We start from the raw sequence: 15,357 nt of genomic DNA, 5'->3' as shown, positions 1-15,357 counted from the left end.
GTTTGAGTGAATGAATGGCCAGCCTTGTGTGACCTCAGATTTTCTGCTTCGATCCAAATGTTCTATGGTTCCACCAAGGTTAGCTCAGGGACCTTGTGGGGTTTTCCTTCCTGCCTTTCTCCCATAACTGCAAGCTTAGTGGCTTGGTGATTGAAGTCTCTGTAGGGATGCCTGGCTTTTCTGCTTGGTGTGTGTACATGTGTGCACGTATGCGTGCTTGGGGGCTATCTCTCTGTATTTTTGTATTTTGGCATAGGACCTCATCCCTTTTACCTGGAGCTTACCCACTCAGCCGGGCTGGCTGTCTAGGAACAAGAACCCACCTGCCTCCCTCCCAGTTCTGGGATTACTGGGATTACCAGGGCTCACCACACACCCGTCTTTCATTGTGCGTTCTGAGGGATCCAACTCCAATCCTCATGCTTGTGCGGGAAGCCCTTGGCCCAGTGAACTGACTCCCCAGACCTGAGCCTCCTCCTTATCAAAGGATAAGCCAAGCTTATTATGCATACTTGGTTAGGCTGTGGATGAGATTCTCCCATTGAGCTGCCCTGTGCAGAGTCAAAATCCCCAACAACCTGAGGGACTGATTCTGTGTCTCTGCCTCCATGTGGGAAGGTTGGCCTGGCTCCCGGGGACTCAGTGGACCCAGTGACATCTAGGAGAGTTGTGGCTTCCTCTTGCTAGTGACTTCTGGAGCATGCCCAGTGCAGAACGTGTGTCGGGAGGGAGGAGGATGTTGTCTCTGCGAGTTGGACCCTTAGCTATCAGTTCAGCCACTTCCGTACCAGGTCCTTCTGGACAGTGGCAGAGCTGTGACATTCTCCAAGTTTATTGGGTGCCCACCTTGACTCTTACACTTTAGTACCCCAAAGATGCTGAGAACCCTAGAAGGCAGAAAACAGGGTGGCTCAGCTCCCAGAGAGTGGAGCATCCTGGGTAAAGCCTGAAACCTTAATAAAGTAGGGTTAGCTCAAGATGGAAGACCTAAAGTCAAGACGTGGGAGCCTGGTTTGGCTCCAATGAAGGTTTGTTTAGAAAGGTGAAGAGGAGAGAGAGTGGGGGAAGGGCAAAAGCTTCCAACCCATTGCAGGGTGGTTGAGAGACCCATTGTGGGTCAGGAGACCAGGGTCAAGGTACTGGGGCTGCCTCTGCTGTGGGACATGCAACAGGTCCCTGAAGGACCCAGCCAGTGTCTTGTGAGCTTCTGGCACCATGCTGGCTTCGAGACTAACTCACTGCAAGCTTTAACACTGGAGTGGTTCGCACCCCTCACCCTAGCAGTCTGGAGGCAGAGGCAGGAAGAACGTGAGTTTGAGGCTGGCCTAGGCTGCGTGGTGATACCTGGTCTCGGTGCTCTCCCGTAAGGATGTACGTGACATCATGACGTAGACATTTCGAAACTGTGCTGCCGGGTTCTGTTTCTCTTGCTGACTTCGTGTGGTTGACTTGGGCGACAGCTCCGTGTAGCTTTCCCGGGAGTGAATGGAGCTAGTCCAGTCTATTCACATAGAATATGGAGAGTAGAGGTCTAAGTGCCCTGGGCTGCAGCTGCTGCCGAGCACCAAGCACACAAGATAGGTCTTCCAGAAGTTTCTGCCCCTATTGGGCTATAAGTCCCAGGGCGTGACGTGGAGGTAGCGCCTGGGGCCCTAAGATTTCAACTGTGCTGGAGCCAAGATAGCTCTGGTGTGGGGCGGCAGGAAGGGGATGCTCGGGGTTTGGCAGCGTAGGAGAACTTTGAGAGTGTGGGTCCCCGGATCATGGAAAGGTCGGGGGTGCCCCCACAACCAACAGCTACTTTGAAAGCTGGTGTCCCAAGTGCCACCCCCACCCCGACCTTGCCTGCTTCCTGCTCGCCCGGGAACAGCCAGGCTGCTCCCAGACTGGCGCTCAGCTGTTCTCCTGAACCCACCTCCTAGCCTGCTCAGTGTTAACTGTAGTCTGGACTCCCAGTGGCACCTCCTGTAGCGTCCTGAGGCTGCCCCGGGGGGCCACAGTCACCTTGTTCTTCTTTCCCTGGTTCACAGATGAGGGGCCGTGGAGCGTCTGTTCACATGTAGGAAAAGCCATGGTGACTGTGAGCAGGTCTCCGTCTGGGTGGACTTTGCTGCCCCCAGCCAGGCCCATTGTCAGATTCAAGATGAGGCACAGGATGCGGGTGACTTGGATGACTTCACTGCCTGGGAGGCTCTGTCGCTCTCTGTCTGCTGAGGCAGCAGCAGAGCCTTCTCCGCTCCTAGTGCATGGGAGCTGGGGGTGCTGACCCCCGAGAGGCCTGGGAGTTTGGGGGTAATGTAGGAAGTTATGGACACCCCTACCTTATGCCTTGTTAAGTCAGTTCCTCTGTCCTTTTAACCTTGGACCGTCCAGAGGCCTCTCTCCCTCTGGTGTCATGTGGCCCTAACAGGTGGGCTCACCCCACTCCTGGGAGGAGGCCATGCCCTCCTGAGGTTCAGGGTCCCTGTTGGGGGCCCAGCAGCCCTTGCTTCTGGATCCCTTGGCTCTGGATGCAGGGAGCTGCAAAACCTGGGCCCTTGAGTCTTTGGAACGGGAATGAGAAGGAGGTTTTCCCTAGTGTCGTTACTGCCCAAAGACGTTGGAACCTACAATTAGCCCTTTCCTGTGTGTCTGGCTGTTTCTATTGCTGCCCTCCTTTATTTAAAAGTATTTTGGGGGGACTTGACTGACTCCAGCCTATGGCACACAGGGACACTTTAAAATCCACAGACCTTTCTGAGCACGACCATGAGGAGAGGGCTGGTGAAAAGGCAAGCCACTCGGAGCCCATTCTCACGGGGACTGCACATGGGAGGTTGTCCCTGTGGGAGCCACACAGCCCTGTTCGTGGGGCTGCAGGCTGGGTATGGACAGCTATAGGTGTGCCCACTTGTATGTTGGGAATGCGCCCACACTGCCAGGTCATCGTTCAGTTGTTGTTGTTGTTTTGGGGACAGGGTTTCATGTCGCCCAGTTTCCCCAAACTCACTATGTAGCTGAGAATGACCTCGCACTTCTGAGACTTAAGCGCAGGATTGTCTAGTGAGGCCAGCAGATTCTGCGCTCATCACACTTCTCTAGAGAAACAGAGCAGAGAGGATGCCCACTGGGTCCCTAAACCTCCATAGACCTGAACTGCAGGAGACGATGGGCCAGGGCTGACATCAGGTACAGCGGGAGAGAAGTGGACAGGCAGGACTACTATGACTTAGGTCCCTGGTACACAAACACGGAGGGAGAGGAGCCGCAGACACCCAAGGATGGTCAGCTTCCGGTTTCTTCCTTACACCAGAGATTTTTCCTGCCTTTTAATTCTTTAACTGACAGAGAAAGCTCTTCTGATCAAGATGTCTAGATGGGGTGGGGTGAGGTGAAGACGGACTCTCCTGAGTACGGCACTCACATCCCCCGACCTCACGCACCTTACAGGCCTCAGCCCAGGAAAGCAGCCTTCCTAGGGAAGGTGGAGTGTATGCAGGGGGGCTTGGTGTCCATGGGGCCACAGTCTATGGGGAGCATTTCAGGACTATTTGGTTACCCTCACCACCACCACCACCACAGAGTAAACCAAAAAATAAATGAGAACCATCCAACCACAGGCAATATAAAGTTCATGCTCTCCTTCCCCCACCACCTGCAGTACCCCCATCCTTCTGTGACTGTGCCCCACCCCTGTGTCCACTTTTTAGGGGCAGCCAACTTGGAAGGCCCATTGGGCACAGCTTCCAGAAGTTTGCCAGGGCCCCTCCTTCTGTCTCCAGCCCTTGTTGTTCCTGGAGAAATTACCATATGAATGTTGTTCCTTCCCAGAGCCCGGGTTGAAGGGGCCCTGGGAGAAGACAGGCTCCCAGGCTGCAGGTTCCGGCTTTGGCTGAGGACCATCCAGTGGAAGCCGTGCAGCAGAGTTTTCCTGGAGGTCGGTTGCTTACATCCCGTAATAGGTCTGGCTCAGTCCTGGTTCTGGGAAGAGGTGGAGGAAGAAGCTGAGGGTGCTGGGGATGTGAGCTGGGAGGGGGCGTGGTGGACCCCAGCAGCTTGGAGACCCCGTACCTCCTCATTGAGCTGTCTGTCATTGTTGGGTTCTGAGAACCTTTGTCGTTTGTGGCCTTCTTGTGATGTCGCTAATTACTGTTTGAATACGGACTGGGAGGGTGGCTGTGTGAAGCCGTGCAGTGACTGTGACTGGCTGGTAGGCTGTAGAGAGCCACACACACAAGTCAGTTCTGCCCCGTGACTGTTCAGGCAGTGCTGATGGCCCAGCTTGATGTGTGTGTGTGTGTGTGTGTGTGGTAGTGGGGGGTTTCCATTGAGCTCTTTATTATGTCTCAACCACTGATTCACTTTGCAACCTGTGTGAGCTGTGCTGATATTTGGGCTGCCAGATATACTGTCTCGTGGTTTTCCCTGCTCTGGCTACAAAATATCCAAAGCATCAGTGTCTGTCTCTGGAAGAACCAGGTATTTCTTCTAGACAGTGCTTAGTTGATGGTCATGTGACACAATCCTGATGTGGGACGTAGTAGGCCAGGCTTCTACAGGGACAAAAGTGTTCTCGGTGATGGAGGCCCAGGTGAGGGCTCCTCTGTCCTCCATTGCTGCCTGCTTGCCCTGCTGTGGCGTCTTCTCTCATTCAGGTCTAAACCCTGCTGTGACTGCTTTCCCGAGCCCCTGGCATTGAGCCCCCGGCATTGGTGTTAAGGTGAGGTGGAGAGGAGATAGGACTAAAGCCCAGCCAAGGGGGTCACCCTGACCCCCGGTCTCTCATCTCACCTTTGACCCCATCAATACTTCTAAGCAGTTTTCCTCAGTAGACCCTCATTTAAGCTTCCTTAGTGTGCTCCCTTCCTGGGCTCTATTCAGCTCCCACAGGTGACAGCATCCGAAGTTGTTACTATCACATTTGGGTGCCGGAGCACACACAGAGATTCATACATGTGCACACACGCATCCTGGGAAGGCACGAGTGAGCACTTTGTTTAGGAGGCCTGGGTGGGGGCGGGCAACAGGCTGACGGGGGAACAGAGAAAGAGAAGGTTCTGAGGAAAGGGAAGCAGGTAGTCACGCCAAGCGCCCAGCCAGCCAGCCAGTCGTTCGCAGTGTCCTCCTGTGCCTCGGATGTGAGAAGCTGTGCCGTCACGAACAGTCAAGGCATGTTTACTGCACACTGTGCAGCAGGGAAACCCACCAGCATAGATCAGCAGCCCTGGGAAGATGGCGGCAGGGGGCTGGTGTCCCAGCAGCAGCAGCAGGGAAAGAATGTTCTAGACAGGCTGACTCTGAGGAGCCTCGTTTGAAGATCTGAGAGGAGCCTGGAAGGCGTTTGTATGTTTGGAAAGTGGAGGGGGGTGGAGTGTGCCTTTTACTGACACAGCTGCGCGAGTCGTGGGTTCTGCGGCTGTCACCCTCCGTCTGCCTTGTCTCATGAGAGGATATTGCCTCGTTTGATGCGTGAGGATGCAATGGCATGAAACTCGGCCATTCACTCAGCCCCACCGTCCCGTGGTATGTCAGAGGTGGGAGAAGGGAAAGGGCCTGGATTCCTGCGTTGCCCTGAGTGCTTTGGACACCAACTATGGTTTAAAGCAGAGACAGAGTCAGATTAGGCTGTGTGTCAAAACTGCCCTTCTGGGGCTGGGGCGGCAGACAGTTCTGTGGGTAAAGCACAGCCGAGTTTGGCTCCCTGGGAGGGACCTGTGTCATAGCCAGGTACGGACATGCAAGAATGTGTGATCTCAGTGCACCTGGGGGACAGGATGTCAGCGCTAACAGCATACGCAGCCTTGAACGAGAGACCCTGCCTGGCTTTGCGGTGATGGCAAGGAAGGGCTCCATGATGCAGCGGCTGGATGGCTGAAAATGCTGTTTCCAGTTGTGAGGGGATGGGGTCGGAGGTCATGCACATTTCCAGGTGGTTCTTGCACGCACAGATCTGGACAGGGCTTTGGCCATAGATAGCAAATGCCTCCCTTGTACGGGACCTGGCACAAAGAGCCCTGGAACTTTCCTGCTGAGCCGTGATGAGCATTTATCTATCTGCCCACCTCTCCACCCATCCACCCACCCACCCACCCATCCTCCCACCAATCCATCCATCCATCCACCCACCCATCCACCCATTCATCCATCCGTCTCTCCATCCATCCATCCATCCATCCATCCATCCATCCATCCATCCACCCACCCATCCACCCATTCATCCATCCATCTCCCCATCCATCCACCCATTCATCCATCCGTCTCCCCATCCATCCATCCATCCATCCATCCATCCATCCATCCATCCACCCACCCACCCACCCATCCACCCATTTATCCATCCATCTCCCCATCCATCCATCCATGCATCCATCCACCCACCCATCCACCCATCAACCCATTTATCCATCCATCTCCCCATCCACCCATCCATCCATCCACCCACCCACCCGCCCACCCATCCACCCACCCACCCATCCATCCATCTCCCCACCCACCCATCCTTATCCTCAGTTCAGATAGCATTTGACACTGCTGGGTACATTTGTCCTTTTGGGTACTGTCATAGACTATCGCGATGCAGTTGCCCCACTCAGTTCATTGACTCTCCCCAGAGAAGTCTTTTAGGTATCTGAAAGTCCTCCCTGAGGCAGACACAGTTGGGTGGGCCACCTTCTAAGCTGAGACTCAGGGATCATGTGCAGAGGTCTGCAGGTCCCCAGACTTAGTGGCTGGAATTCCTGGGTTTTAGAGTCTCCCTAAGACAGGGATCTGGGGTCGCAGGTGGGAGCCACTCATCTCTGTGTTCTCCTGCCTTCTTGGACAGTCAGTGGTTTCTTCTTTAAGGGGTTCTGTGGTCAGACTACCTTGCACCATACGGGACTAGCTTCTCTCTGCCTGGCCCTTAAGACTCTGCCTTTAGTCCCCCCAGCCCCCCAAGGTGAGCCAGACATCAGGAAGCCTTCACTGGTCTCAGCGGACCTGCACAGGTGGGACCTACTTGGTATCTCTGGGGTCAGGCCTTTGTCCACAGGATTTCTGGCAGGGGAACTTTGTCTGCTTGTTGTTATTTCAAGTGACTTCATAAACTGGGGGAGCCTTTGCCCATGTTTCACACCCCCCAAGCTCTGGTGTATATCAACAACTGACAGCCTGCTGATAGGAGACGGGTCAAAGGGTAGGGAAGCAGTTCTGTCCCCTCTCCTCTTGGGGGACATCACTGATAAGAGGAAATTCTTGTAATAAATGGCCAGTGTCCACCGGTCCGTGGCGGGGCAGGAGTGATCGAGGGCGCTCTCTTCCACCCCCTTCTTTCTCCGTCCACATTTGCCAAGAGCAAAGGGCATCTGTATTTCAGTGGGGTCCCGGGTAGGGCTGGATCTTTGGGTGCAGTTGTTGCAGTTAGGGATTCCTGGGGGCGAGCAGAGTCAGGGCCGCCTTCCTGATTCTGCCCTGTGGCAGACCACTGCAGGGATGGGGCGAGAAGGAGGGCCCTCAGTGGAACATGGAACTAAACTTCAATCCCAACCCAGGAACCTGGGGGCTCCGCAGGGGCCTTAGTGTGGTGTTGGAAGTCTGCAGTGGCTTTTGAGGAAATGAATGAGGAGGGCTTGCAGGTTGGAGCCTGCCCCGAGCAAAGATTGATGTCTCAATAGGCCTGGCCTAGTGAGAAATTGAAAAGGAAGACCAGAAGAGGCCTCCTCAGGGGGGGTGGGGCGCCCCTGGACTGGGTCCAAGTTCGCCTGTGTGGATTGGGGCCAATTGAAACCACGTTGGCAGAAATACAGGACTCCTTGAGAGTCCTCCCCACAATAGAGGGGAGGTTGGGGGAGGGGAGTTTGGCTGGCAGCCAAAGTGGGGGGACCCTACTCCCATCTTTGGGATGCCTAGGGCCTCTGCCTCTCCACACCTCCCCACCCTGCCCCCATTGAATGAAAGAGGAGCCGGTGGGACTGAGGCAAGCCTCTCTGTCCCTCCCAGGCCCTCACTGGACGCAAGGTCACGGGCATCTCCCAGCAGAGAACAGCTTGCGGAAACCACATCAGGGCAGTGTTAAGTCCCCTCTTGGAACTTGGACTGGGGAAGGCCCTCCAGCTGGGAGAGGTGGGAAGCTTTCCCTCTGCACAGCCCTCTCTCTGCAGAGGCTAAGGAGTTGTGTTGGGTTTCCAAGTGGGGTCCGATGGGAGGGGGCAGGGGGAGGAGTCTCATATTTCTGGCATTCATGTTCTTAACCAGACTCCAAGGAGACACTTCCTGCCCCAAACAAAGTGTGAAGTGTAATTCGATTTTGACTTACTTATCAAATTAGATGAGCCATGTGCTTTTTAAAAATCCGGCCTTTGAAACTGGGCACATGAATTTGCAAAATTCGATCGTTTGTATGCTGTGTTTCCATCCTTGGAACAAGACAGGAAGCCGCCTGTGACATTTATGAGCAGTGCAGGGTGCTCCGGGGAGTCAGCGGGGACAGGGCGCAGCGCAAGGCAGCCTTGGTAAGATGGGAAAAGACCCAGTTCTCAGGAAGACAGCCCAGTGTGGGGACAGCCTCTCTAGGTGGAGGATCAGCCCATCTTCTCCTTACACGGGTTCCTCAGACTTTCCTCCCATATTCCTTAGCTCTCTGTTTCTTCTTCATTCACCCTCCCCTCCAGCCACGGGACCTGCTGACCCACGCGGAACCCACTGACCCAGATGGTCTGTGTGTGTGTAAAACATAGAAAGCTGGAGGTAACTCAGGCAATGGACCCTTGCTCAGCCCAGTCTGCCCTTGTACCCTGCCCCGCCCTCTATGCCCCCCACTCCCTACCCTCACCCTACCCCCCACTTCTGAGGATGCAGCCCAGGGTCCTGGGTATGCAAAGCTAGTGCTCTGCTTGCTCCAGGTGTTCTTGAGACACAGCCTCATGATGTAGCTCAGGCTGGCTCTGAACTCACTACGTAGCCAAGCTAGCCTTGAACTCTCAATTCTGTCTCCGCCTCTGGTTTTACAGACATGTGCCACCACGTGAGGCTTACAAGTTATTTCTTTAGTTGCGTCTATGAGCCTAAGTATTTTTGTGTTCCCTAAAGTGTCCGTGTCTCTGTGTGTTAGTGTCCATGTGCATGTATGTGTATATAGATGTACATGCATGTGTTCCCTAAAGTGTCCGTGTGTGTGTATGTGTGTACAGATGTACATGCATGTGTTCCCTAAAGTGTCCATGTCTCTGTGCATGTGTGTCCGTGTGTGTGTATGTGTGTACAGATGTACATGCATATGTTCCCTAAAGTGTCTGTGTCTCCGTGCATGTGTGTCCGTGTGCGTGTGTGTGTGTGTGTACAGATGTACATGCATGTGGAAACCAGAGGAGCACATCGGCATCTTCCTGTCTCTATTTTTTGTGACAAGGTCTTTCAATGAACCCAAAGCTTCGTCAGTTCAACTCGGTTGGTTGGCCAGCTAGTTTCTGGGCTGCCTTGTCTCCATGGCCTCCAATCTGGCACATAGAGTCATGTGTGACTTTTGCATGAGTGCTGGGAACTCGAACTCAGATCCTCGTCACTCCATAGCAGGTGCTCTTACCACTGAGTAATCTCCCAGCCCCTGTGTCGTCACCTTGTGTGACATAAATTCCTGTACCGCTGAACTATTCCCTGTGGGGTCGTCCTGGCTCCATCTAGAGCCTTTGCCGGTAAAGCTCCCTCCACCCACTGCCCAAGCCTGACCTTTCACCTCCTTCCTAGTGCTTTAGGTGTGTATTTCCCAAGTCCTTGGTATGTATTTGTTGAGTGACTGGGTGTCGTGGTCCTGGTCTCTGAGGACACGGAGTGACCGCTTGTCATGACTGTTGGTAGCTGTCTCTCCAGGGCAATTGCTGCTCCAGAGTCCCCAACTCTGCATGTGCCAGGTTCCCACCGTGTGACTATTTTTTTCCCCTCACCTTTTTTTTTTTTTTTCCTGAGCTGGCTCATTCCTCTCTCTGTGCACTCCTGCATGCCTGTGGATCTCCTGGAGTGGAGTGTCGCCCTAAATGGACACTTTGATGTCTGCTCCAGGTGTGGGTCCTATAGAGAGTTTTGGTTTGGTCTGCTTGTTTTGGATGTGTGACCTCTCAGGCCAGGAGAACTCTGGAGTCAGGAGCCCTATTTGAGGCCTAGAGTAGTTGGTGTTGAAGAACCATCCCTTTGGCCCTGGGGTGTGTTTTCTCAGACTGTATTGAACTAAAGTGACGTTACCCTGAGAGAACTGTCCAGCCAGCTGGGTGGGAGGTTCTGGCAATCCTGGGCTCTGCCTTCAGCCTCTGGGGCCCAGAGAGGGGCTGATCTCGAGACCCCAACAACACCGAGACCTGAGGCAGAACGTCTGATTGGTCCCAGAGAGGATGTGGTATATTTGGGGGTGTTCATATACCACAAATCCAGGTTGGTCTTGACATTTTGGCCATGGGTGCAGATCCTTTTCCCCCCAGAGGCCTGGGAGGCCAGCAGATGGAGCAAGGACTGGTGTCTCCATAATCAGTAGGCCCCACTGGTCATGCCTGATGCCAGGGACAGGTTAGCTCCACTTTTTGCTGAGCCACAGGGGTAGGGCTTGAACAAGGTGTGTGAGGACAACAGGATTGGCTTTTAAGAGCTGGGCGTGGCTTGTGCTGGAGCAAGATAAGGAAATGACATTGACTTTCTGAGAGCTTTGTCCTGGGAGGGAGAGTGTGGCTGGGCTGTCCCTGGCACCACACAGATGCTCCTGTCTAGCAGAGCAGTTCCCACATTTGGCCAGGGAGGCAAAGGTTCAGTTAGGGAGTGGACAGTTCTGGAATACTGACCAGCAAGGGCCAGCAGGAAGGATGAAGCCAGATGGGTGGCTCTTGGGTGTTAGTTCCTGTCTGCCCTTACAAGCCTGTTGGCCTGAGCCTTCATTCTTATGACCAAGCAGGTCAAGGTCAGCTGTGGTCCCATCCTTTCTGGGAGCCCCTCCCAAAGTGCAGTGGCCCATGGCCTTGTCCCAGTAAGTGTGCAGGGTGACATAATCCTGTCCTCTTTGACAGGGCCTGGGGTGAGGGAGAATTTGTTACTCAGTGAGTAAGTCTGTCTGCAGATGGTGGTAGCTTGAGGCCCAGTTGTACCTGCCTTCAACTGGAGAAAACGTGGGGCTCCCTGCAGGTGTCTGGGACAGGAGAGGGTGGATGGGACCTGTGTGCACAGGGGGCCCACAGAGACACCCCCTCAGGAACACCTTTGGCTGGGTGATGACACTTGCTCAGGACAGTGCCTGTTAGCTTCTGCCAAAGGGCCTGAGTGTCAGCATCTGGGACTCAGGCGCCCTGAGCTTGTGCGCTGGCGGGTGGCCTGGCTGGACCCTTTGTCCAGCTGTGCTATAAACACCTGCCTGATGCCCGCCCCCCTTCCTTCATTCCCTCGCCCCAACTGTGGAGAGCAAGCACTTCCAGTGGTGTTTACTCATGATGTCATGGACCCACTGCCTCTGTCTAATTCCAGTACAATTTTATCACCCCAAAGGGAAACGCCACACTCATTAAATAGTCTCCTCTTCCACTGCCCCTGTGGATTTGTCTCTTCTGAGGGCTTCCTGTAGTCATTCATGCCTTGGAGTATCTGTTCTGTAACTCAGTATGGTATTTTCTTTTTTCTTTTTTTAAAAGATTTTATTTATTATTTATTATGTATACAGTGTTCTGCCCACATGTCTGCCTGCAGGCCAGAAGAGGACACCAGATCTCATTACAGATGGTTGTGAGTCACTTTGTGGTTGCTGGGAATTGAACTCAGGATCTCTGGAAGAGCAGCCAGTGCTCTTAACCTCTGAGCCGTCTCTCCAGCCCCTCAGTATGGTATTTTCAAGGTTCACTCGCGTTTGTAACTTTACCCCTCCTTGTGGGTGAGCGGTGTTCCCTCAGATACGCTCCACGCCATTGTGTAGCACTCTGTCTGTCTGTCTTTCTCTCTCTCTCTCTCTCTCTCTCTCTCTGTGTGTGTGTGTGTGTGTGTGTGTGTGTGTGTGTGTGTGCATGTCTGTGTCTGCATGTGCATGCAGCCATTCCACAGCGCTCATGTCGAGGTCAGAGGACCACTTAAGAGAGCCAGTTCTCTGCCTTGTGAGTTGCAGAGGTGGCTCACGAGGGTTGGTGGCAGGTGCCTTCCCTCCTGCTGGTGTGAGGATGCCGCCTGAGCGGGCTGCGGCCTTGGGTGGTTGAAGAGGGAAGGTGTCAGAGAACACACTCCTGACCCCTAGCACAGAGCTCACTCTCCATACCCTGGTGAGGCGCAGGGGAGGTTCTGGGAGGGAGAAGTTCTGCAAAAGTCTTACTTGTTCATCTGGCCACCCAGAGGTGTTTCAGAAAAGGATCACTGTGTACTGCTGCGTCCCCTCTGTGAAGTGGGAGTTCCAGGCTGCCTCGCACTCTTGTTGGGAACGTGTGGGGATTTAAAACCGAAACCAGCTACAATGCAGTCTTTACAATGCAGCCCTCCTGCACCAGCTCAGTCTCCAGTGCTCGGCAGTCACGTGGATGCATTCACTGGTTCCTCAAAATTCAAAATAGAACAGCTCACATCCGAGTGTCTGTCCAAATCCGTCTTGCAGGGCACGGTGATTTATGCCTGTAATCACACTATTCAGGAGGCCGAGGCAGGGGAATCGGTGAATCTGAAGCCAGACTGTGTATAAGTGAGGGCCCGAAGGGAAGAGAGAAGGGGAGAGCCAGCCTAAGCTCGCAAGAGCACCTGCATACCCTTGTTCACACCGTGGTATTCACACCAGCCAACCAGAAGCAATTATGCAAATGCCTATAGATAAAAGATTCCCTGTGCTGAGCCTGGAGAGACGGCTCAGCAGTTAAGAGCACACATACTGCTCTTCCAGAGGACTGAGTCCAACACCCACATCTGGCATCTCACAGCAAGGGCATCTGATGCCCCCGCTCTGGCCTTCTTTTGGCCCCTGTACTCAGGCATCCATACCCATACACAGACACACGTGCATGCATATAATTAAAAATAAGTGTCTTGAAAATTAAAATCATATGAATCAAGGTTTTAAAAAAAAAGACTAAATGTTCGTTAAAGGAATATCATCGGCCTTTAAAAGGCACGTTCTACAGTATGGATGGACCTTAAGGACACTGCTCTGGATGAAGTAGGCCAAAAGTCAGAGGTCATCCACCCCTGCTTATCCACGGATCTTAGACAGAATGAACATTGCCTGAGACTGGGAGCAGACCGGTCAGGGCAGTGTGCAGTGTCCTTACAAGGTACGAAGCCCAACCCTCATGACCTACACTAAGATGGTAAATTTTACCGCACGTTATTTTAAAGGCGGAAGTGGCCAGGAGCTGCTGCTGCCTTGGGCTGTGCAGGTTCAGGACGCCTCTGTTGATATGGGTGATGATATGGGTCTGGGAAGGGCTCCGGTCACTCAGAGTCCTGAAGACCTAGGGCTGGGATCACAAAGGCAACCCTGCCTGGGTGGAGGGTCTACCTCCCAATCAGGCAGGCAGGTGGATGGGGAGGCTCCCCCAGTGGGAAGGGTCACAGGGGTTTGCCAGAAGAGCTTCCAGAGCCCCGGGGAAGGCTGGGGCTCTACTGTGTTCTTATTATTTCTCAAGCAGGGCCCCTGGCAGGCTGAGTGTTTAGTTTGGTTTGAGTTTCTGCTATGAACCTTGATGTATGTAGAAGGGCCACCTGGGGCTGAGGCAAGCCTTTCTTGACTGGGGGTGATTAGAGAGGGTTGGGGGACCGCCCTTCCTCCTCTAACCGCTCAGGAGAGAGGTGGGGGCAGGGCAAAGTGGGTCTCAGACTCTCAGACAGATGGAAGCAATTTTCAGTCACGTGGAGGAGGCCTGAACCGCTGCCGGGCAAAGCAGGGCCCCTTGTCCTTCTCCAGGAAGCGGTCCCAAAGCCACAGGTTCTGGGGCCAGATGTTGCGCCCTCTTTGTTTATTTAAAGATGCTAGAAACTGAGAAGAGTGTTTCTGAGTGGGGAGATGGCACTCTGGAAGCCTTGTGGAGAGAGGACGGTGGCCCTGACCTGGGCTGGGGATGCTTCTGATGGGAGGCACTGGCCCCTAGGGCCTGTCTGCCTGTGTCACTGTTTGGGGACACACACGTGTAGACCCTCTGGAAGCTCCTGGTGTGTTTACAAGATTCTCTTGTTTAGCGCCCCCCCACCCTCCCAGCACCAGGAAATGAGGTGACTGCACCCTACGGAGGCACAGAAACAGGAAGCGATTGATACAGTAGAGCCTCTGCCTTTGGGGTGGTCCCGTGCCTCCTTCCTGGAGCTGGCTTTACAAGCCCTCTCCTGTCCTTCCTGCCACTCAAGCTCCGGGAGGGGGCAGAGAGGAAGCGCAGGCCCAGCTTTGCTCCTGCTGGCCGCACTAATAGAATGGAGAGAAAAGCCCTAAGTCCAGAGATGGCCAGGGCTGAGTTCGCTGAGGGTGTAGGGTGTAGGGTGTAGTCAGCTTGAGTTTAGTGTTTCCCCTGGAGGTGGAGGGACTGTATAACCAAGGCCTACACAAGGCCGGCCATGCGGCACTTATTGGCCCGCCTTCCTGCTGCTTCCTGGGCCTACTCACTTAGGAGGAGAGCTCTGCTGGGAGGTGGCAGAGGAGGGGGAATGCCTCCTGAGCTCATGTCCCCAACAAGCACCCTTGGTTGCCCCCCACTTCTGAAGGAAGAGGTGGCATGGTTATGCATTGAGTTTCCTCCTTCCAGGCAGTGCACCCCAGGATCAGAGCTGGGGAACCCTTCCCTGGAGGTGGGGCAGGGCACAACACAGAGTGGAAAAAAATAGATGGGAAGGGGTCTTGGGAGCAGCTGGTGTCCCCTCTGTGTTGTCCATGTTTGGGGGGCTGGGCCGAGGGGTCTTAAGTTGAGAGTGTGGATATTTTCCAATCAAGAAACTACTTTAAGACTTTTTCAACAACGCAACATCCACACCTCGGCAGCCCCACAGCCACCCGGGTGGTTGTGGTTCAGAGCGGCACCTGAAGGATTCTCTCAGCATAGCAGTTCGGTGTACTATAAGGCTCTTGCTCAACCAGATCCGGTGAACCGGCCTTGCACGTCCCTGCTGGGTGGGAACACCTAGGGTCTCCAGGGGCCACTGTCTGAATCATCCCCCAGGCCTGGGCTCCGAACATGCATTACAACTCTGACCTGCTCTAGGAAGCTGAGGTTTTCAATTAATCCACAGACCTCCTAACCAGACTGACCTTTACCTGAGGGTGAGGGGCACTTGGTGTCCTGCCTGTCCTGCCTCAGGACTGTATTGGTCAGATGCTTGGGAGTAGAGGCACTCCCAGTGAGGGTGGGTCAGGTCTGGGAAAGGCAGATAGGAATCGGATCACCATTCCCCTGTGACCTGCTTGTGGCCACCTGTTGGACT

The 15,357-nt window shown here is 54.1% G+C and overlaps 1 protein-coding gene across 5 annotated transcripts in view; it reads left to right on the top strand.

The window, feature by feature from the left end:
- The window catches only part of Septin9 (septin 9), a 161,024-nt gene that overhangs the window by 133,811 nt on the left and 11,856 nt on the right, over positions 1–15,357 (top strand). The gene's annotated exons all lie outside the window — the stretch shown is intronic.

The sequence above is a fragment of the Myodes glareolus genome, chromosome 9, assembly GCF_982192425.1.
Source record: "Myodes glareolus chromosome 9, mMyoGla1.1, whole genome shotgun sequence".
NCBI lineage: Eukaryota > Metazoa > Chordata > Mammalia > Rodentia > Cricetidae > Myodes > Myodes glareolus.
This window is presented reverse-complemented; position numbering and strand designations above follow the sequence as displayed.